At 48.7% G+C, this 22,963-nt stretch overlaps 1 protein-coding gene across 2 annotated transcripts in view; it reads left to right on the plus strand.

The window, feature by feature from the left end:
• Positions 1-22,963, plus strand: part of RCSD1 (RCSD domain containing 1) — a 256,342-nt gene that overhangs the window by 134,982 nt on the left and 98,397 nt on the right. The gene's annotated exons all lie outside the window — the stretch shown is intronic.

Consider the following 22,963-nt stretch of genomic DNA (forward strand, 5'->3'; position numbering starts at 1 on the left):
AAGCTATGCTTCAGCCCCTGGTAGGCCGTGGTGGCACCTATGCCCTGAGCACCTATAGTGCATGGTACAAGGGCTGACAAGGAGTCCATTTCCAATTGTGGTATGTACCTACAGCACATGTATTATGAATTTAGAGAGAGAACAGCAGGCTGGGGGGGTCTGATTAGCAGGCCCACAGCCTCAGTAAGTCGAAAACCAGTGAAGCAAAAAGCAAAAATTGGGGTGACCATAGGATAGCAGACCCTACTCTCCTACACAACCCCCCACCCCAAACGCAGGGACATTAAACTTAACCTTGACCAGATAAGTCTTCATGTTCTAAGTGGAAGTACCTGGAGAGACCATCTGCATTACCATGGTCAGTCCCTGGGCGGTGCTCCACTGTAAAGTCCATCCCCTGTAGGGAAAAGGACCACGCGAGCAGTTTGGGATTTTCACCCCTCATCTGATTTAGCCACAAGAGGAGCTTATGGTCTGTCTGAATTAGGAAGTGACTTCCAAACAAGTATGGCCTCAACTTCTTCAGGGCCCAAACCACAGCAAAGGCCTCCCTCTCAATAGCTGACCAACGTTTCTCCCTGGGGTCAGCCTTCTGCTAATAAAAGCAATGAGCTGGTCTTGACCATCTTGATTAAGTTGTGAAAGCACAGCTCCCACCCCCAACTCAGAAGCATCTGTCTGTACAATGAACTGTTTGGAGTAGTCAGGACTCTTCAGGATAGGTGCAGAGCACATGGCCTTCTTCAGGTCATCAAATGCCTTTTGACAGTTAACTGTCCACTGAACCTTTTTGGGCATCTTTTTTGGATGTCAAGTCATTCAATGGTGTCACAATGGACCCATAGTTTTTCACAAATTTTCTGTACTACCCAGTCAGGCCCAAGAAGACTCTGACTTGTGTCTGGGTAGTTGGAGGAGCCCAGTCCTGTATGGCCTGGATCTTGCTCTCCAATGGTTGAACCTGACCCCCACCTACTAGGTGGCCCAGGTACACAACCTTGTTCTGCCCTATCTGGCACTTGGTAGCCTTGATAGTCAGGCCTGCCTTTTGCAGGGCCTCCAGAACCTTCTTCAGGTGGATCAGGTGATCCTCCCAGGTGGAGATAAAGACAGCAATATCATCTAGATATGCTGCGCAAAAGTCATCCAACCCAGCAAGGACTTGATTCACCAACCTTTGGAAGGTGGCAGGTGCATTCTTCAAACCAAAGGGCATTACCACAAACTGATAATGTCCACTAGGGGTAGAGAATGCTGTCTTGGCTTTTGACCCTTCAGCTAGTCTGATCTGCCAGTAGCCAGCTGTCAAATCAAATGTGCTCAGAAACTTGGCAGAAGCCAATTTATCAATGAGCTCATCTGCTCTTGGAATGGGATGAGCATCTGTCCTAGTGACAGCATTGAGACCTCTGTAGTCCACACAAAACCTCATTTCTCTCTTTCCATCTTTGGTATGAGGTTTTGGCACAAGGACCACTGGGCTAGCCCATGGGCTCTCTGATGGCTCAATCACTCCAAGCTCCAACATCTTTTGCACCTCAGCCTTTATACAATCTCTGACATGGTCAGGTTGCCTGTAGATCTTATTCTTCACAGGCAGACTGTCACAGTGTCCACCTCATGGGTGCAGCAGTTAGTTTGACTGGGTGTGAGTGAAAACGTGCCTGTGGGCCTGCAACACCTGTCTGCAGTCCACCTGTTGCTGCTCAGTGAGGCTGCCTGCCAAGGCTACTCCATCAACTGAACCATCATCAGGGTTCTGGGAAAGCAGGTCTGGGAGAGGGTCACTCTCTTCCTCCTGATCCCCATCTGTGGCCATGAGGAGACTCATGTCCTCCCTGTCAACAAATGCTTTCAAACGATTCACATGGAGCACCCTGTGGGGGCTCCTAGGGGTTCCAAAGTCAACCACATAGGTGACTTCTCCCTTTTTCTCAATGATAGGGTAGGGTCTAGTCCATTTGTCCTGGAGTGCTGCTGGGCCCACTGGGTCCAACACCCACACCTTCTGCCCTGGCTGGAACTCAACCAGAACAGCCTTTTGGTCATGCCAAGCTTTCTGTAATTCTTGACTGGCCTCCAGGTTTTTGGATGCTCTCTCCATATACTCAGCCATCCTGGAGCGGAGACCAAGTACATAGTCCACAACATCTAGCCTAGGCTTTTTGAGAGGTAACTCCCATCCTTCCTTTACCAAACATAGTGGACCCCTCACAGGGTGGCCAAACAAAAGTTCAAAAGGGCTGTAGCCAACCCCCTTCTGTGGGACCTCTCTGTAAGCAAAGAGCAAGCAGGGTAAAAGGGTGTCCCATTTCCGCCTAAGCTTCTCTGGTAGTCCTTTTATCATTCCCTTGAGGGTCTTGTTGAATCTTTCCACAAGCCCATTGCACTGAGGATGATAGGGTGTGGTAAACTTGTAGTTTACTCCACACTCCTTCCACATTGCTTTTAAGTATCCAGACATGAAGTTGGTACCTCTGTCTGAAAGAACCTCCTTTGGAAAGCCCACTCTTGAGAAAACTGCAATGAGGGCTTTTGCCACAACAGGTGCTGTTGTGGTCCTCAGGGGAATTGCCTCTGGGTACCTGGCGGCATGATCCACTACCACCAGTATAAATATGTGCCCAGATGCTGTTTGAGGATCCATGGGACCCACAATGTCTATTCCAACTCTTTCAAAGGGTACCCCCACCACAGGTAGTGGTATCAGGGGGGCCTTTGTTGTGCCACCTGACTTCCCACTGGCTTGGCAAGTGACACAGGAGCGACAAAACTCCTTGACATTTTCTGACATATGAGGCCAGTGAAAGTGAGGAACAAGCCTGTCCCAAGTCTTGTTCTGGCCTAAGTGCCCTGCAAGGGTAATATCATGGGCCAAGGTGAGAAGGAAACCCCTAAACTTCAAAGGTATAACCAACCTCCTGGTGGTACCAGGCTTGGGGTCTCTAGCCTCTGAGTAAAGGAGTCCATCATCCCAATAAACTTTATGGGCACCTTGAGCATTCCCTGCAGCCTCACCAGGTGCTTGCTCTCTGAGGGGTTCAAGTGAAGGGCAATCTAATTGGGCCTGCCCCAGGTCTGCCCTTGAGGGTCCCCCTGTCCCCAGAAACTCAACCTGGTCAGGCTCAAGTTCCTCTGAGACAGTCTCCTCTTGGACTACAGAATCAGCTTCCTGTGAAGTCTGATCCTCAACCTGGGGCAAGTGGGAAGGCACAGCCTTAACCATCTTGCTTCTTCTCTTGGGTTGTGGTTGGTCTAATGTTTCAAGATCAACCCTGGTTCAGGAAGGCACTTCTTAGCCTGAGACCTTGTCACTGCAAGGACATGAGCTGAAATCCCTAGCATTTCTGCATGAGTCCTGTTCTCCACTTCTGACCAAACTGAACTTTCAAGATCATTGCCTAACAGACAGTCTACTGGGAGGTCTGCACTTACCACAACTTTCTTTAGGCCATTTACCCCTCCCCAGGAGAAGTTCACAACAGCCACACTATGTGAAGTAGTGGAGTTGCTTGCATTGGTCACTAGGTAACTTTCACCTAGTACAATCTGACCAGGGTCCACAAAGTCAGGTATCACCATAGTGACACTGGCACAAGTGTCCCTGTAGGCCTGAGCCAGTTTCTCATTGATTAAAGGAGTCTGCCTATATTTGCCCAGGTTACTGGGGCTCACTGTAGTGGTCAAAGATAAGTCCACATCATATAGGAGAACTGCCTGAGTGGGGACTCTGACTAGGCCAGATTCCACTTCAGTACCCAAGGTTAACCCTACTATCCCCTTAGGTTGTGCACTACCACTGCTAACTGTACTAGGGGGTGCAGGTGCTTTAGGAGCTGCAGTGGTAGGAACTGGATTTTTCTTGGTGCATTCACTGCCCCAGTGTGAAACTGATTTGCAGGTATTACACCAAAGTTTCTTTGGGCCATCATTCTTCTTTTTCTTTTTGTCATTTTGGGAACCACCCTCCTTATTACTAGTTTGGGGGCCTGAAGACTTCTGGTCCTTTTCTTTATCTTTCTGATTCCCACCCTTCTGGTCTGTTTTCTTCTGGTCACCATGGTTCTGGGGTTTCTGCTTAATCCTTGTTCTGACCCATTTTTCCGCCTTCTTTCCCAATTCTTGGGGAGAGGTCAGATCAGAGTCAATAAGGTATTGATGCAACAGCTGGTTCTGACAGTTATTAAGGATCTGCTCTCTCATTATAAGATTGTACAATCCTGTATAGTCTGAGACTTTACTTCCCTGCAGCCAACCCTCCAAAGCCTTAGTGGCACAATCAACAAAATCAGTCCAGTCCTGAGTCTGTGCTTTTTGGGTGTCTATGAACAACAACCTGTATTGCTCAGTGGTTAGGCCAAACCCTTCAATAAGAGCACTCTTCAGGACAGAGTAGTTTTTGGCATCCTCAGGTCTAACTGTGAGGAGCCTATCCTTCCCTTTCTCAGAAAAAGAGTACCATAAAATTGCAGCCCACCGATCCTGAGGAACCTGCTGTACCATGCAGGCTCTCTCCAGAGCAGTCATCCATTTGCGGATGTCATCCCCTTCCTTGTAGGGGGGCACAATTTTTGTCAGGTTTCTATTGTCATAGCCCCTGTCTTTCTCTCTAGGAATTATGCTGCCACCAGTGGCATCTAAGCCACACAACTTTTGTTCTCTTGCTAAAGCAAGTTTAGCTTGAGCCAAGGCTATCTCTTCCCTCTCTATTTGGAGTTGGACAGCCCTCATCCTGGCCCTATGCTCTTTCCTCTGGGGGGAAGTCATTCCCCTTTGAGATTCTCTTGAGACATTAGAAACATGAGAGTCCCCTGATGGAGATCTCACCCTTCTGTTGCCTGAAGGAATTATGTTGTATGGTCTGGGGAGGTGCTGGCCCTCTCCATTCCCATGTAGGTCTAAGTTGGCCTGGTTAAGCCTGGCAACTACAACCTGGTTCACCCTCTGATCCTGATCCTCAGGCTCATCTACTTCTGAGCCCTCTTCCTCCTCTTCCTCCTCTTCTTCTTCCTCTTCTGGAGTTATCTCATTCTCAGGGGTGTTCACTCCATCTCCTAAATCTAAGGGAGCTGCACTCACCTTATCTCTGTCATTCTTCTTCAGGATGGCTATCAGGGAAGGAATGGTGGGGTTTCTACCCCTTTTTAGCCCCCTTGCAGTGCACAAGGCACCCAAGTCTTTGTGGCTAAGTTTGTCATAGCTGGAAGTTGCCTTGGTAAGGTCAACTATCACAGGGGCAGAGCCTGAAGCTCTTCCTGTGTCAGACATGACTGCTAGTGAGGTGCAAGTGGTGCACTTACCTACACTAAGTGTTTCCTACTGTACCTTGCTAGTGAGTTGTAGTCAGGGTGTGCTAATCCCTTTGATCTACAACTACTAAGTTCAGTAGAACTTAATATGCTAAGCTTTTGATTTATATGTACCTAAGGTACTTGATGTGATCTTTCAATTTGATAAAAAGATTGCAATGGTAAAACAACAGCAAGCTCAAATCCGCACCGCTGCACACCAATGTGAGAAGTTGGCCTGATATGTGATGTTTCCAATTCTGGAACCACCTTGTATCAGTCCAAACAATCCCTTATGGTGTCTGGTTGTAAGTCAACCGTGTAGACAAGCTATCCTAATGGTAGCATAGACTAAGCAGCCTTAAAGGCTTAACTCAAGAGGTCGTGTTAAGCGAGCTGTTTTACCAATCACAATCCTGTAATATCAAATGAAAGGACACCACACAAGTATATATTATAAAAATATATGTGTTTATTTCTAAAATAATCCCCAGTACTCTTTATGAGCAAAGGGGCACAAGCGTTAAATCAAAAGCACAGTATAACATACAAAGTTGCACAATTATGGATGAGGGCGGGTGGCCACTCAAACCATATATTAAAAAAGTGGTATAAGAGATACCAATCGAACAGTGGTTAGGCCAAGGGCCTAGGGAATCGCTGGGAGCAGTCGGGACAAGCAATGCTGAAGTCGGTAAAAGCCCGCGGGATTCAGGTGCAGCACTTAAAGTGCGGCTTGCACCAATGCAAAGTCAATGGTGCGTAAAAGTTACACAAATAGAGTTTAAGGACATTTCCGCTGAACCTAGAGGAACCAAACTTTAGACACAGACCCTAGAGGTGTGTACCAGTGTGGGAACACCGGCGTTGCAATGTTACCTCACCCACAGGAAGCGGGTGCATAGGGTCGAAGTGGCGTCGGGTTTCGTCACGCAGGTTCTTGGTGCTTGGAGCTGAAGATGCTGCAGGCGATGTGAAGCAGAAGTGTCCGGTGGGATCCAAGGGTGGATCAGAGTAGAAAAGTACCTGAAAGCAGAGGGGACAGAGTCTGGGTCACTCAGCAGTGACCAGGGTGGAACCAGGTCGGAACCAGGCAATGTCGGGCGCAATCAGGTGGTTGTTGAGGAGCTTCTCTCCGCTGTCACGTGGGCTCTGGGGCATCTGCGACGTCCAGGAGCGGGTCTAGATCTGTCCCACGCAGACTCTCACCGTTGGCGCAGTCGGCTTCAAGATTGGAGCAAACAACACTTGGCCAGAGCAATCCACGCAGAACCGGAAGATTGCTTCTCACTCGGACCAGGAGGGTTAGAGCGGGTGCTCCTTTTTAGAGGAGCTGGTGCAGGTCTGGAGCAACCAGAATCGCGAGTCGGTTTTAGGTTTTCGTCGGCACAGGGGCCACAAGCCAGCTGGCAAGTGACCGGGCAAGGTGTCGAGCCAAAGCAAGCAGAAGGGCCCCACGCAGCACTCGTCGAGTGTAGAGGGGTGAGCTTCGGTGCAAGAGTGGCTCAGGGTTGGGGCTTCTCAAACCCCGGTGTACAGCTTTGAGGGTCACTCGTGGGCTGCACGGTCAGCGTCTCGTGGTCTTTTCAAGATGGCATGCCCCATGCTTCCGGTCGCCTCCACGGGTCTCAGCTCTGCAGGGACTGTGGATCGGGCTGTAAGAAGGCAGGCAAGCTTGATCTTGTTGATCTCTGTCGCTCGAGTTCTGGCGGGAACTGCAACAAAGCAGACGTCGAGGTGCTGGATGGTCCTGTTTGCACGGAGTGGTCACTCCTTGACCACAAGGGAGATTCTTCAGTCTTCTACGTTGAGTAGGATGTCGAAGGGTCCAGAGTTTCATTTCAAATGTTTCATCAGGATAATCTGAGTGCGTTGGCACTGCTCCCATTCTTATACCAATCTAGGGGGCTGGATTACCTACTAGGTCCCCTCCTATGGATAGGACCCAGGAAGGGGGTGGATACACCCCTTTCCTTTGATCCCAGCCACGCTGGGACTGGGGCTGGTGTGCCCCAGAACCGGTTTGGCCGGAGAATGCAAGGGGCAGCCTTGTGCTCCCCAGGCAGTGTCTGGTTTCTTTCAAACCTCCCTGCTACAATCCACTATCTCCTGTCTGGGGTGGTGTAACACCGCCCTGCGACAGGAAACCCTTTGTCCAGGCCTCCTCTGCTGAGTTTCGGTCGGCAGCAGGAGGTCAGACTTGTGTCTATGGCAGAAGCATCCATTTGGTGGATCTGAGGCTCTTTTAAAAATCAACCGCGTTTCAGTAAAGTAACATGTATTCTCCCTCTAGAGGGGTGGAATGCTATCCCCGTCGACAGAACTGTCGAGGGGATAGTATTCCAAATCGTATGACACCGTACACGACATGTTTTGATAAAGCCAAACCAAAGTTGCTATATAACCGCGAGGATTATAAGGCACTTAAGAGTATATGGTATGGCATTATCCCGGATCAGCTTAGGGAGTTGTTCCCGGCAGCTGAACACAGGCTCAGCTCATGCCAGAGCTCCATCTCACATTAAACCACGCACTCTGCCTCCAGGATTGATAAGGCCTTCCATAGGAGTGGCTCACAGGTTTATGTGTCCAGATATAGGTTTAGATATAGGTATACTATATCTAAGCAAGGGGTGATTACACCTACTTGCCCCAGCTGAGTGATCAGCCAGTTGTGTCAATTTAAGAACCAGCCAGGGGTGGCAAAAGCTATGCTTCAGCCCCTGGTAGGCCGTGGTGGCACCTATGCCCTGAGCACCTATAGTGCATGGTACAGGGGCTGACAAGGAGTCCATTTCCAATTGTGGTATGTACCTATAGCACATGTATTATGAATTTAGAGAGAGAACAGCAGGCTGGGGGTCTGATTAGCAGGCTCACAGCCTCAGTAAGTCGAAAACCAGTGAAGCAAAAAGCAAAAATTGGGGTGACCATTGGATAGCAGACCCTACTCTCCTACAATATGAGAGAGTTTTGCTGCACCAGTGGTTGGCCATTTGTGGTGCTGGACTTTACTATGATTTTGGATCTCTTATGGCTGTAGTAACTTTAGAACTTTTATTTCTGACTAGCAATGGGCTTAGTCTCTCCTTAAACCCACCCCCACCCGAATCCATTCCCCTTTGGTCGTAAGTATTTCCAATTTTTCATACATTCCCTTGTGTCCCTTCCCCATTTTTACTAAAATGTGATCTTATGTGTGGGGAGATTCCACAGTCAGAGTATAGTTTTCCACCCAGAAAAATGTAGGAGAGGCGGAAGTAAGTTTGTGATTAGCCTTTTGTAGTATGTAAGTAGAACTACTTTAGTACTACTAATGTACTATAAAATGAAGTTTGTGAATAGGCCACATGGTCTCCAGGAACCCCATAGATCTGTCTTGCCATGATCTGTTGCCTGCACTAACCTAGTCTTCTCGCTCAACTTGCATGGAAGCACGATACTCTAGAATGCTTGACGGCGCGTGCATTCAAAAGCAGGAAGTGCTGGCGGTACTTTCTAACATTACTTTTGTGGCGACAGTTAAAATTTCCTCCTATATCGACAAGTCGGCCACGTGTTTTGAGACACATGGAAAGAATATGACCCAGATCAACCACCTGGTTTGTTGGCCAGTGCCAAGCTATCATGGCCAACAAACGGCTGCATCTGTGGCATGAGTTCACCATATAAACCTTGTTGCTCCCAGACTATATCTGGGAGTATATGTTCATACTTAGCCTGCGCAAGGAGAGAAAAAAATAATAATGTTTAGAGTGATGGAATTATTCGTGGCTACTGGTGATACACTGGACTGTATCTCAGCCCTTTTGTGTTTTTCACTGTGGTACTACGGACCGGGTCCAACTGTAGGCAAATCAATTTTATTGCTGCAGCAAAAAGCCTACGTAGGCTGAAATGATTTTGGGATTGCTTGTGTTCTCATCTGTAGAGGATCTTACCAGGCAGGTTGGGCTAGACTATTCATTTAGTAGCAGGACCAGGCCAGACTTGCATACAGCTGGTCTCCGTTTAGAGTAGCATAGTGGGCAAGAAAATTATGGACTGGAATTTAGTGCTATGCAATTTCCAATTGCTGACATTAATTCAGGTATTCCACCCGTCACTTTTTTGTTTTCATCACAGCAAAAGCCTGGCCAAAGAAGCTGCAGGACAGAAATTACTGTTGTTCTGGTACCTCATTGATGTTGCGGCCAGGACCATCAACTCTGGTCCGTCCACGCCTGGGCAATCGTAGCCCAAGTCTTTGGACCATATGCTAATGACCCTACAAAAGTCAGTAATCTCCTTTCCTTCGATGAACTTGTTGGGCCCTCCATGGAGTGTACGACTGACATGTGGCTCCATCAAGACCACCTTCTCTCTTTGGGCTGACAGAGGCGTTCCAGGCTTTGAAGGTTAGAAGGTCTATTCACTTCAAAGCAATGACCATGACAGCAGCAGTTCAACGTGCTGACTCTGGGTGACATCCTGGCAGTGGCCAAAAACAATGCAGTGAATCTGCAGACAATTTACTTCCACATACCCAGAGTGCAGGAATAGAAGAAGCATTTCGGGGGTAAGCTGGGAAACCCAAACGAGCAGTACAGGGCGCTGTCATTTGGCATTAGTGCTGCCCCAGAGGTCTTTACAAAGACCATGGCCCGGGTAGGAGTCTTTCAGCAGCAGCAGAATTACTATTGGTTTCCCTGTGTGGAAGAATGTCTCCTTCAGGCAGTAAGAGGGAAGGAGACCTAGTCTGGTCTAGTCCTGCCCCCTGAACCTCATTAAGCTGATGCGTTCAATGCTACTCCACATGGCGGAATGCTGGGACCAGCCGCTGGGCGACCAGACCGAGCGTGTTCAGATCCTGCCATCCCTTTCCCCAACGCTGGGATGATGGCTTCTGCTCCTAACCTCAGCATTACTGGTAGACTCGATAGCAACTCAGAATACAGAATGGAGGAGGAAAGAGCAGCAGCGTAGACCTAGGGAAACAGGTACCGTAGAATTTCATGAACATGTCTAAATTCGCCCTGCGTATAGCCCCAAGAATGTAGTATCGGCAGAATGTGTAAGGGCACAGTGCTTACTTTGAGCCGGTGCTCGACACTGGTGCTTACTTGTCAACACCGCTGTTTGTGACAGTCCACCACACGGTGGCGCTAGCTGTCTAATTTAGAGATTAGCACAACAACAGTTGTTTATGAACTGGATATACATTACAAATGACCCATACTCGCTGTCCAATCAATTCTTATAGCGTTGGGGGCCTGGAATAGTCTGAATTGCCACATGTGTAGGAGTGTGGTGGCTAGTAGTTGTGCTGGTACTGTCATACTACGCCACTGGAGTCAAGCTATCCTGGCTGATAGCCAGAAACCACTGCTAGGATGCTTGATTCCGGTCTAGGGAAGATATGGCTTGGCAAAATTCGGTCTGGACTGTTCCCATGAGGCACAGGGTCAAGACTGATTTGCATATGGCTGTAGGAGAGTAGGGTCTGCAATCCTATGATCACCCAGATTTTTTGCTTTTGTTTCACTGGTTTACGACTTTCTCTGGCTGTGGGCCTGCCAAACAGACCCACAGCCTGGCTGTTCTCTTTCTAAATTACGATATGTACCCTAGGTGCATTTACCAATTGGTACTTGGCCACCTTATCAGACCCTGTAACTCAGGGCATAGGTGTACCCAGGGCCGCCAGGGGCTGCAGCATGTATTATGCCACCCTGGCTGGCCTCCTAAATTTGACACAACTGGCTGCACGACAGCTGGGGCGAAGTCGTGTAATCACCCTTCGCTTTAGGTATAGTAGTTCTATACCTAACCATACAATGGACACCCGAGTTCCTATCAGTCACTCCTATGGCAGGCCTTGACAATCCTGAAGGCAGAGTGCGTGGGCTCGTGTGAACTAGGTTCTGGCCCGAGCCGAGCCCGGTTGCAGCTTGCGGAATCAAGACCCAATGGCTGTTCCATGATAACGCGTACCACATCGGTAACTTCGGTGTCGCGTTATCAAGGCATGTCGAGTAAGGTGTCATACGAATCAGGATGCTGCCCTCTCACCAATTCTGGCGACGAGGTTAGCACTCCACCCTTCTAGAGGGACACGACATGTACGTAACTGTGAACCCCGGTTAAAGTTAACTAAAGCCTCAGCTCCACAAAATGGATGCTGCCACCACAGACAGGATTGCTTTTCTAGGTCTCCTGAGGCGGAAGCCGGGAGGGTGTTTGTAATACTATTTTTAAATCCTTTTAAACTGTTTGAGAGTCACATTTACCTTGTGTTTACCACTTATCTCCTCGTGGCACTTTAGTACTGGGCTCTCAACTCCTCGTCGAGAGGTGCACAGCGGAGTTTAGCGCTGCCGCCATTCCTGGCGTCGATTGAGGCCACGCCCCTTTGTGAGGCCACGCCCCCTTACCGAAGCAAAACAACTACCTGGAGCATATATAAGGTCGCTGACTCAAGCGCCGGTTGATTGCTTTTCTAGGTCTCCTGAGGCGGAAGCCGGGAGGGTGTTTGTAATACTATTTTTAAATCCTTTTAAACTGTTTGAGAGTCACATTTACCTTGTGTTTACCACTTATCTCCTCGTGGCACTTTAGTACTGGGCTCTCAACTCCTCGTCGAGAGGTGCACAGCGGAGTTTAGCGCTGCCGCCATTCCTGGCGTCGATTGAGGCCACGCCCCTTTGTGAGGCCACGCCCCCTTACCGAAGCAAAACAACTACCTGGAGCATATATAAGGTCGCTGACTCAAGCGCCGGTTGATTGCTTTTCTAGGTCTCCTGAGGCGGAAGCCGGGAGGGTGTTTGTAATACTATTTTTAAATCCTTTTAAACTGTTTGAGAGTCACATTTACCTTGTGTTTACCACTTATCTCCTCGTGGCACTTTAGTACTGGGCTCTCAACTCCTCGTCGAGAGGTGCACAGCGGAGTTTAGCGCTGCCGCCATTCCTGGCGTCGATTGAGGCCACGCCCCTTTGTGAGGCCACGCCCCCTTACCGAAGCAAAACAACTACCTGGAGCATATATAAGGTCGCTGACTCAAGCGCCGGTTGATTGCTTTTCTAGGTCTCCTGAGGCGGAAGCCGGGAGGGTGTTTGTAATACTATTTTTAAATCCTTTTAAACTGTTTGAGAGTCACATTTACCTTGTGTTTACCACTTATCTCCTCGTGGCACTTTAGTACTGGGCTCTCAACTCCTCGTCGAGAGGTGCACAGCGGAGTTTAGCGCTGCCGCCATTCCTGGCGTCGATTGAGGCCACGCCCCTTTGTGAGGCCACGCCCCCTTCACAACATCTCCCGCCATTATAAAATATGTGTATATTCCGGAAGCGCAGCGGACGGGCGCAGCGGGGGCGCCGTTTGCGCGCCGAAGGCGCGCTTAAGGCAAGCCCGTCTGCGCCCGTCCGCGACGGGACCGCGACCAGCGCCAGCCACGCTGTAGGTAAGAGTAGGGACGCTACGCGGATCGTCTGGTCCAGGTCTGCATTACTAGCTCTGAATACAGACAATCTTTGTCATGCGCTCAGGTATGACCTGGCCAACGTTACACCACCGCAATCTTGTCCGGTGTGCTACAAGACACTTCGCGACGTTCCGCCCCCTAAAACAGCAGTTTCAAATTCCAAAACAGGCTCCCCAATTATCCACCCGGATATCACTATTAAAGCCGCCCTACTAAATTGCAGATCCCTCCCTAGGCATGCTGATGATATCTGGCTGCTACTAGAGGACTCCGATTGGGACGCCCTATTCCTTACAGAAACATGGCTGTCTGTGGACAGTGTAGCTTCTATCTCACTGGCTGTCCCACCAGGCTACAAAATGAGCGTCTCAAACAGAGAAAATGATAAAAAGGGCGGTGGGGTAGCGATTATTTTTAAAGATAAATTTACACTGTCATCCTCAACGCCTACCTCCATCCCAGGCATTGAGGGGCTTCATTTCTGCTTTCAAATAAACCCCCATTTGTCCCTAGCCGGCCTGGTTATCTATCGGCCTCCGGATTGCCTTACTAACTATACCGCCGAACTGATGGACCTTATAGTCCAAAGCTCAATAGTTCACCCCCATTTTATTGCAGTTGGCGATTTTAATGTTCACATTGACAGTCCAGACTGCCCCCTAGCCACCCAACTTATTTCTACACTGGAAGCGGCGAACCTATTCCAAATTATCTCGGAACCAACGCATAAGGCAGGCCACACGTTGGACCTGATATTCTCCAATATCCCAGACTGTTCAGCTAAAACCGCACAACCATTGCTTTGGACGGATCACTTTTTAATCCCTTTTTCTTTCTCCCTCCCCTCCCACCACCAGACAAAAGGGAGACGATCCTATGTTCGCAGAAACTGGGTTAACATATCAGCAGAGACTTTGTCCTGCTCTCTCAGCTACTACTCCAACTCTGTCATTAGATGTGAACTCGGACGCTGTGGCTCTAAATCTTTGGATAGGTAATACGCTGGATACTATCGCGCCTGCAAAAATCGCTACATCACGCAGAGAATCCCCTTCGGCCCCATGGTTCTCGACTGAGCTGTTGGCTGAAAAAAGTCATTGCAAAAAACTAGAGCGTCTCTGGCGGATAAACTATTCCATATCAGCAAAAATTTGCTATAAAGAAGCCCTGCGTGTTTTCCACAAATCCATAAAAAAAGCAAAACAACTGTTCTTTGCGACCTCCATTCAGCAAGCTGAGCAATCGAGCAAAGAAGTTTTTAAAATTGTTCAATCCTTCTTTAAACCTCGGGCAATTGAAACTGAAGTGACTCCGTCGGAGAAACTCTGCGAGGACATCTCGGTCTTTTTTGATAAAAAGATCGAGAAAGTCTACGACACCTTCACCAGTCCCGAGCCCACAATCATGTCCGACACAAATGATAATGTGGCTTCCTTCCCCGCCTTAGCACAATTCCATCCTATTTCCCTCGCCGAGGCCAAAAGGGAACTACAAAAATGTAAATCAGGGGCTCCTGATGACCCATGCCCGCCCAAGCTCTGGAAAATGATGTCGGACTCAATTACCACCTCACTGTTACATATCTGGAATACATCCATTGCAACAGGTCTATTCCCCGATTGTTGGAAACATGCCACACTCCTGCCTTTAAAAAAGAAACCAAACGGTGCCCCGGATGATCTTAGCAATCTCCGGCCAATCTCCCTGTTGGCAGCCCCCGGCAAAATGCTCGAAAAACTGATACAACGCCAACTAAACAGGTTCATAGAAGAAAGAGACATACTGCATGAAACCCAGTCAGGTTTCAGGGCGGGCTTTAGCACCGAGACCGCTCTGATAGAAGTGGCTGAGTCGATCAGGTGGTCTTTAGATTCAGGAGCATCGGCTATGTTGGTGCTCCTGGATCTATCTGCCGCTTTTGATACTGTGGATCATGGGAGGCTACTGTTAAGGCTAAAAAACACAGGCCTGGAAGATAAGGCTCTGGGCTGGCTACAGTCTTATCTCACTGATCGTACCCAGAAAGTAGCCTTGGGCCCCCTTTCTTCAAAACCCAAACCTCTCTGGTGTGGTGTCCCTCAGGGCTCGGCCCTCAGTCCATTACTTTTTAATATTTATCTGGCTCCACTCTTTTCTCTTATTGCTAATTGGGGCGTCAAGGCGATTTCATACGCCGATGACACACAACTAATTTTCCCCTTCTCGGATGTTTCAGAGGCAGCCTTCAGCAATATGAAGGGATGCTTGCGAGATGTTGCCAACTGGATGAATGCAAATAAACTCAAATTGAATGCGAGTAAGACGGAGGTCATCTTCTTTGGCAAACATACTCGGCCCCCCCCAAGCCTGTGGTGGCCCTCCGAAATGGGTTTTCCTCCTCTACCCAGCACCAATGCGAAAAATCTGGGAGTAAGATGGGATGAGAGTCTTTCCTTCTCTCCACATATACAGCAGGTCTCTGCGTGCTGTCTCCATAAACTAAGAAACCTACGCAAATTTTTGTCCCTTCTGCCTGAAGACTGTCGCAAGACGGTGGTCCATGCTACAGTCACTTCCAGACTGGACTACGCAAACGGCCTCTACCTTGGCCTACCCAAATACCTGGTGCAACGATTGCAGATCGTGCAGAACGCGGCTGCGAGACTGCTAAAAAACATCCCTTTTAAACAGCATGTCTCTCCGCACTTGCGCGATCTGCATTGGCTCCCTGTAGCCTGCAGAATCAAGTTTAAAGCTCTAACTCTGGCGTTTAGAGCCCAAAAGGGGACCTGTCCCTCCTATTTAAAGCTTAGACTCCCCAGATATTATCAGGAGAGATGCTTGCGCTCTAATTCACGATACCAGCTTTCTATCCCCCGCGCCAGGAGAGCCAGACTCGGAGGCAGATCTTTCTCTGCCTGCACGGCGACACTCTGGAACGCCCTACCGGCCAACATCCAATTGGCTCCAACGGAAGCCAGTTTTAAGAGGCAGCTAAAGACTTGGCTCTTTTCTCAGAATAATTAAACACTCCCTCCCCTTTCTCCGCCCATTCTGCCTGGAAAAATGATCACTCAGCGCCGGGACACCTCCTTGCGAGGTAGCTGTTCGCGCTATATAAATATCGGTATTATTATTATTATTATTATTACAGACACGAGTCTGACCTCCTGCTGCTGGGAGTCCTTCCAGCGAGGAGCGCTTGGACAAAGGGTTTCCTGTCGAGGGCGGTGTTCGCACCGTCCCAGACAGGGTTTGTGTATTCTGGGTAGGTAGGGCTTCTGCGAGAAGGTGACTGCGGAGTGGCACCCCGGTGCTCACTACGCATCTGCCGGTCAGAACCAGTTCCAGGGGCGCCAGCCCTGGCCTGGGGAAAGTCCGGCAGGGGAGAGGGGTGTAACTACCCCCCTTCCTGGTCCCACCCTTAGGGCAGGACCTAGTCATGTACCCACCCCTTTCTTTAGAATAAAGGCCGGAGCGGGGACCCTTCCAAATGAGATCATCTTTGAATCAAGAATACTTTCTACGAAAGGACTTCGAGACTCTTCTCAAGATTTCTCCCTTGTGACTAAGGAGTAGTCACCCTGCATCAGCGGGCACCATCTAAGAACTCTGCGGTTTGCTGCAAGTCCTTCCTCAAGGATCCGACGGCCCAGCTCGACGAGAACCGGCTTCCCTGGCACCTCTGACCTCTACCCACGTCATCAGCTCAGCTGTGATCTGTGGGTGCGACGAGACCTCGAGGGACCGGCCATCATCAAAACCTGCACGCTCTTAACCAGCACGACCATCGAAGTAATTCTCTGGTGAGTGCTCTGGGGTCCGAGAGGCCCCGACCCTGAGCCGCTCCAGCACCGAAGTGCAGTCTCCCAGCATCTCCACGATCTGCGTGGGGCCCTTCTGCTCGCTGCTCAGCACGTTGTCTGGTCACTAGCCGCTGGCTTGTGCCCTTCCTTGACGACATCCGACAACCAACACTGCTGGTCTGGTTGCTCCAGACCGGCCCTTGCTTCCATCTTTGCGAGAAGCATCCCGGACCCTCCTGGTCCCGTCAAGACGCCATCTTAGGCCCACCACGTGGCCCGAGATCTGCCAAGGCTTGTTGCCCCAATCCTGGGCCCAGCGACGCCGACAGCATCATCCTTCGTGGGACAGCTTGCACCTCCATCCTGGTCGCCGACAACGCCTCCTGGTCCGTGAGACTGCAGAGCCTAGCGTCGCCCACTCACCTGGTCGAGGTGACGGCCAACCGGTGCCCTCCTGGTACCCTCTGACTACTGGCTAGTAGTACAAACTTGGTCCCCTCTGCTTTCAGGTGTCATCGATCTCTGATCCAGGCTTGGATCTCTACGAACTATTCATCACTGGTCGCCGGCCAGCAACTCCTTTTCTTCCGGCTCCTGGCTCGTCAGCGAAGACCCCGACGCCTGTAAGACTTGTGCAGCCGCAGCCTCATGGCTAGGTAACTCGGCATTTCGGTGCCTGCATAGCCTCTTTACTCTAGGGTCCTGAGTCCCTCGCTTCCGACTTGCCTTATCGGGTCCGCCCGAGACCACTAAACTTTCCGTGTCCTCGGACACTTGTTTTAATTGTGCACTTGAAGTATTTTCCTAAGAGATTTGGTTTGTGCTAAGTACCCTGTCCTCATAAAGAGTACAGGGCTGTTGTGATTCTTAATAAATATACTGTTTATTTTCATAACACTTGTGTGGTGTCCTTTCACTGGGTGTTCAAGGGGTATGTGATGGTATTACAGCTGGCTTAACGCGCCCTCTCGAGTCTTTAGCCTTAGACTGCTCGTATCCACGCTACTAGGATAGCTGGTCTAAAGGTTGACTTACAACCAATCACCATAAGGGTCGTTTGGAACGATACATAGCGGTCGCTAGAATAGCGAACGCTGCATATCGGGCCAACTTCTCACAATGGCCATGTCTGAACTGGGGTGGCTTGGTGAGCAAAATAACGATGGATTAAACCCAGATCTGTGACTGGGGGTGAATGTTTTGCCGTTGTGCAACATTCCGTCCATCATCTTGTGTGTTTTGCTGGTACTGTCATTGGCAGCAGTGGGTGGTGCAAGCAGCAGTACACTTCCGAGGGCACTAGCACTTATATATATATATATTTAAATTATTTTTTTTAAGTTTAAAGAGCTTTATTGAATAAAAAGTAAGGAGCAAGGTACAGAATTACAATACTAATCACGAGGAAGTATAAATGATAACAAGAGAAATACAGACAAGAATTGGAAATGCAATAGGTCTCGCAATAGAAAAGTTTGAGCTTTTGGTGTGGTAAATGTAAATATTTTTTTATTTTTGTTTATGTTTTGCAAATTATAAAAGTATTAATTTTGTTATTTGAAATGCCAATAGTTATAAATTTAGAAAATGTTACATCTATAGCATTAGCAAAGGTACATGTTTATTTTTCCCCTGTCTTCCATGTATTGATCTGACAAATCACAATCTTTTAAAAATGTTATAAATAATACGTTTGCAATGCAATAGGGCTCGCATTAGTAAAGTTAGAGGTATTAGTATTGTAAATGACAATTTTTTTATTTATGTTTTTGTTGTGAAAATAACAAAATTAATAACTGCCATTTACAATGCCAATAGTGTTAACTTTTGCAAACGTGACACCTATAGCATTTGTAATGCAATATGTGTTGTATTTACATGACTTAGATGTATTAATATTAAAAATAACAATGGGTTGTATTTTTTCCAATATTTAATACTTAAATAAAAGTTATTGTAATTTATAATGGCAATAGCTTAAACTTTTGCAAAGAACTTTTTGGAAGATTATGTTAAGTGTATTTTAATGTGATGAAACTACAAGAACAGAAGTGAAATATTAACTTTTTTTGTGACATTTGTCATAAAGTTTGAAACATTGAGAGAACATATTTGAATCAGTTGTTGTTTAATGGTTGCACAGATTGATGCTGTGGTGGCTCTGAATGATGTTGTGGCGGCGACGAGTGATGCTGTGGCGTTCAGTGATGCTGTGGTAGCGCATAGTGGGTGAGAGATGGAGTGTGGGCCGGGGGAGGGATGGAGTGTGGGGCCGGGGGGAGGGATGGAGTGTGGGGCCGGGGAGGGATGGAGTGTGGGGCGGGGGAGGGATGGAGTGTAGGGGAGGGATGGAGTTTGGGGCGGGGGAGGGATGGAGTGTGAGGCAGGGGAGGGATGGAGTGTGGGGCGGGGAGGGATGGATGGAGTCGGGGATGGATGGATGGAGTGGGGGGATGGATGGATGGAGTAGGGGGATGGGGGATGGAGTGGGGGGTTGGATGGATGGATGGATGGAGTGGGGGGATGAATGGATGGATGGAGTGGGGGATGGATGGATGGAGTGAGATGGATGGATGGAGTGGGGGGATGGATGGATGAATGGATGGAGTGGGGGGATGGATGGATGGATGGATGTAGTGGGGGAGTCGAAGGCAAGAAAAAAACTAGTGCAATCAGGGGAGCAGAAGGCACGAAAAACGAGTACAATCAGAGGAGAAGAAGGCACAAAAAATAGAAGAAAAGGAGAAGCATGGGGAGCGGGCAGGAAAGGGATGGGGGTGAGAGGATAAAGAGTTGGATAGAAGGACCAGGAGAAAAGGATGGAAGGTGGTGAGAAGAGGGTGGATGAAATAAGAGCGAGGATGTAGGTGGAAGAGAGAGACTCAAAAGAGATGGGAGTGGAAAGAGACTATAGAGGAAAAGGAGGCTGGAGAGGAGAGGAGCGAGAAAGAGATCAGGGGGGAGGGGGCAGGGAGGCCAGAGGAGCTGTGAAGCATCCAGACTGTCCTGAAGAAAATAAGGTGCAAGGTCGAGGTGAGACCAGAAAGAGATGCAGGGGTTGCGCTGAGTGAGGCAGGGGTTGCGCTGAGTGAGGCAGGGGTTGCGCTGAGTGAGGCAGGGGTTGCGCTGAGTGAGGCAGGGGTTGCGCTGAGTGAGGCAGGGGTTGCGCTGAGTGATGCAGGGGTGGCGCTGAGTGATGCAGGGGTGGCGCTGAGTGATGCAGGGGTTGAGCTGAGTGATGCAGGGGTTGCGCTGAGTGATGCAGGGGTTGCGCTGAGTGATGCAGGGGTTGCGCTGCGTGATGCAGGGGTTGGGCTGTGTGATGCAGTATTGGGGGCTGGGGCCAGATGATGATGAAAGGAATGCAGTTTGTGGTGCGTTATATCTGCTGAGCTGTCATCTGTCAGGTGTGAGGGTCAAACCATTGGAAGTTGAATCCTACTAGTAAAAGATGGATCTACGGCGGATCTAGAGGCTTTGAGCTTGGAAACAGGATCTGAGAAATGCAAGAGATGCTCCCAATAGTCTGAGGCAGGGACACAAACCAGCTCTTCAGAAAGCGGCGGGGTTTTGCGAGCGTGGGGATCAGCCAGATAAATTAGACTATTACAGAATTAAATCGGGGACAAGCTGTTTGTGTTGTCAGGAATGGCATTTCACCTCTGCAAAGGCATCCATGATAGTCCCATCCCGTCAACATATTCTGCAATGTTGTTGCATGCAGACACAGAGTGCTGGACTATGTAGAACGAGAGGGTTTTCAGAAATGTAGCCACTGCTGTTTTTTTTCCGGCCTGACCTTTGGCTCAAGGCATAAAGTTGTGAGTGCCCCCACACTTGTCGTGGCGATTGTGAAGTAAACATGCACTGTCTGGTGAACGTGCTCTCTGGTGAACGCACTTTCTCTGCTCCCTGACTTTGCGTGGGCTTTACATCAGGAGAAGCACTTGAGACCTCCAGCAGCTGCCGCTCTCTCACCATCACACAGTGGAGATAGAATATCAGCTTGGATGTTGGTGCCTCTCCGAACGTTTCTCTAATAAAAAAAACATTTAGTAAAGAAGAAAAAACACCAGAGAGCCAGAAAAAGGAGAGGAGGAGGGAGGTGGTCAACATCGACAACGGGAAAGGGGAGGCAGCAGGCAATTAACAACACGGACAGCATGAGGAAGGGAAGGAGGGACCAAAGGCAAAATGGACAACAGGCGAATAAAAAAAACTAGCACGGATGGGAAAATTTAAATTATTTGCAATCCACGCTGCATCTCCGCAGTCCGGCCCCATCCACAAAGGGGCTCATTGAGCCTGCCTCGCGCCTACATGAAGGGGGAATTACAGGGCAACAGCAGATGGAGGGGGCCGGGGAGGGGGCTTGGAGGAGAGATGGGGCTGAGAGGAAAGCAAAGAAAGGTGAGAAAAGGGAGAGCAGGAATAGAAAGCGGTGTGAGTGGGAAGGAGAGAGAACGAGGAAAGGAGGAACAGAAAAGACTTGAGGAATGGTTTGGGGTTAGATGACAGCTAGAATCTAAGGTAATTATGTACAAAATGCCGTTCTGAAAAGCAAGAATGCATCTAGGGCCAGGACTCTGAGTCTGCGCCGATAGGATTCTGTTTAAATGACACTCACACACAGTCTCACAGAGCCCGGCAGTGAATCTATGGCCAGTAGATGGCAGCAAATGTACGGGACTGGATTTTTTTCTCGCATGAATTCCTTCAATTTAGTGTGGGCCCGATTCACAGAATGAACTTAAGACTCAATCCTAAATTTACTACCATTTTGGTATTCACAGAATGCACTTACTACTTTTGGCATTCACAGAATGAACTTACTACTTTTGGTATTCACAGAAGTTAGGATTTTGTCTTAAGTTTGTCTTAAGACAAACTTAAGACAGACTTAAGACAGACTTAAGACAAAATCCTAACTTCTGTGAATACCAAAAGTAGTAAGTTCATTCTGTGAATACCAAAAGTAGTAAGTGCATTCTGTGAATGCCAAAAGTAGTAAGTGCATTCTGTGAATACCAAAATAGTAGTAAGTTTAGGATTGAGTCTTAAGTTCATTCTGTGAATCGGGCCCTTTGTGTTTTATTGATTGTGGGCCCATGTGCGCTCTGTGAAATAAATATTCACTTGGTCGAGTGCTTGTCCGTGCTGAGCATCTGAGCTGGTATCCTTATCCATAGCCTCGTGTTCATACATGCTCTCAGTACTGTGGTGAGGTGTCTTATCCGGAAGTTCAGTTTGTACCAGTCTTGTAGCGTTTATGCGGTGCCTTGGTTTTAGTTCATTGTTTATTTATCTGTAGTGTGTTGTCATTTCTTTATTCACCTGATGTTAATATATTGATGCACAATGCCCGTTTGTGTCGTGCTGTGGATATGCGTACTTGCTGGTAATGTATTTTATCACAGATAACAATCTTTATATGTGCTTCGCGGTTGTCACCTCACCTGTGCAAGTGAACTTTTGGGCTAGCTCTATTACCCTGGTCTGTTCGGAAATTCACGACTTGCTGAATAAGGCCAAATATGCCTATGATTACATTTCATGGTATTGCTCAGATTTTCTTTTAAGAATAGTGGGTAAATGATTAACAGAACAGAATGCTAGTCGTGACTGAAAGTGTATTAAAGCAGATGGGCTATCTCATTTTAAATACTCCTCGCTGCTAAAAAAAGACACCTCCAGTAGATTTTTCGTGGTGTTCCTTTCATTCATATTTATAGCGTTTGCCTACGAGCTGACAGCTATTTAGACATCATTTTAGTCGGATGTGGGTCGACGTTAGGTATAGTATGCATTTTATTCTAAACGGCACTTACGCGTTGGCGAGATGACAGTTCATACAAGCACTGCAGGTAAATGGCAGCCGCATTCCACTGTTTCCCATTCCCGCGTGTAGTGCATCACAGAGACCCAACAGCGATGTTAAAGTTCACGAGCCATCGTGTCCGTTGTGTGTTTCTGTGCTCCTAAGCGGAATAGTCATTCTCGTCACATCAATCCCCATCTCTGCCTTCAGCGAGAGCGATTGCACGGTGGACAAAACAAGGAGCAAGGCAGAGCATGGCTAAATGGAGAGACTACAAGGAGAACAAGTTTAAACAAACTGGGAGGGGGGAGGAGAAACGCGAGAGGCGGCCTGGCGGCCGTCAAAGTGAAAGTACGGCCGGCCGGCCGCGGAAAGATGCAAACAGTAATTGGCTGCCTTTGAAACGGAGCCTGGCTGTGGAGTGGAGGGAGGGGGTGACAGCTGGAGGTGCGAACCAGCTGTAATACGGGAGAGCTGAGGGGGAGGCGAGGGGCGTGCAAGGAGCTAGGCAGAGCATGGTGAAATGGAGAGACTACAAGGAGAACAAGTTTAAACAAACTGGGAGGGGGGAGGAGGAATGCGAGAGACGGCCTGGCGGCCGTCAAAGT

The sequence above is a fragment of the Lissotriton vulgaris genome, chromosome 8 (assembly GCF_964263255.1).
Source record: "Lissotriton vulgaris chromosome 8, aLisVul1.2, whole genome shotgun sequence".
Taxonomy (NCBI): Eukaryota; Metazoa; Chordata; class Amphibia; order Caudata; family Salamandridae; genus Lissotriton; species Lissotriton vulgaris.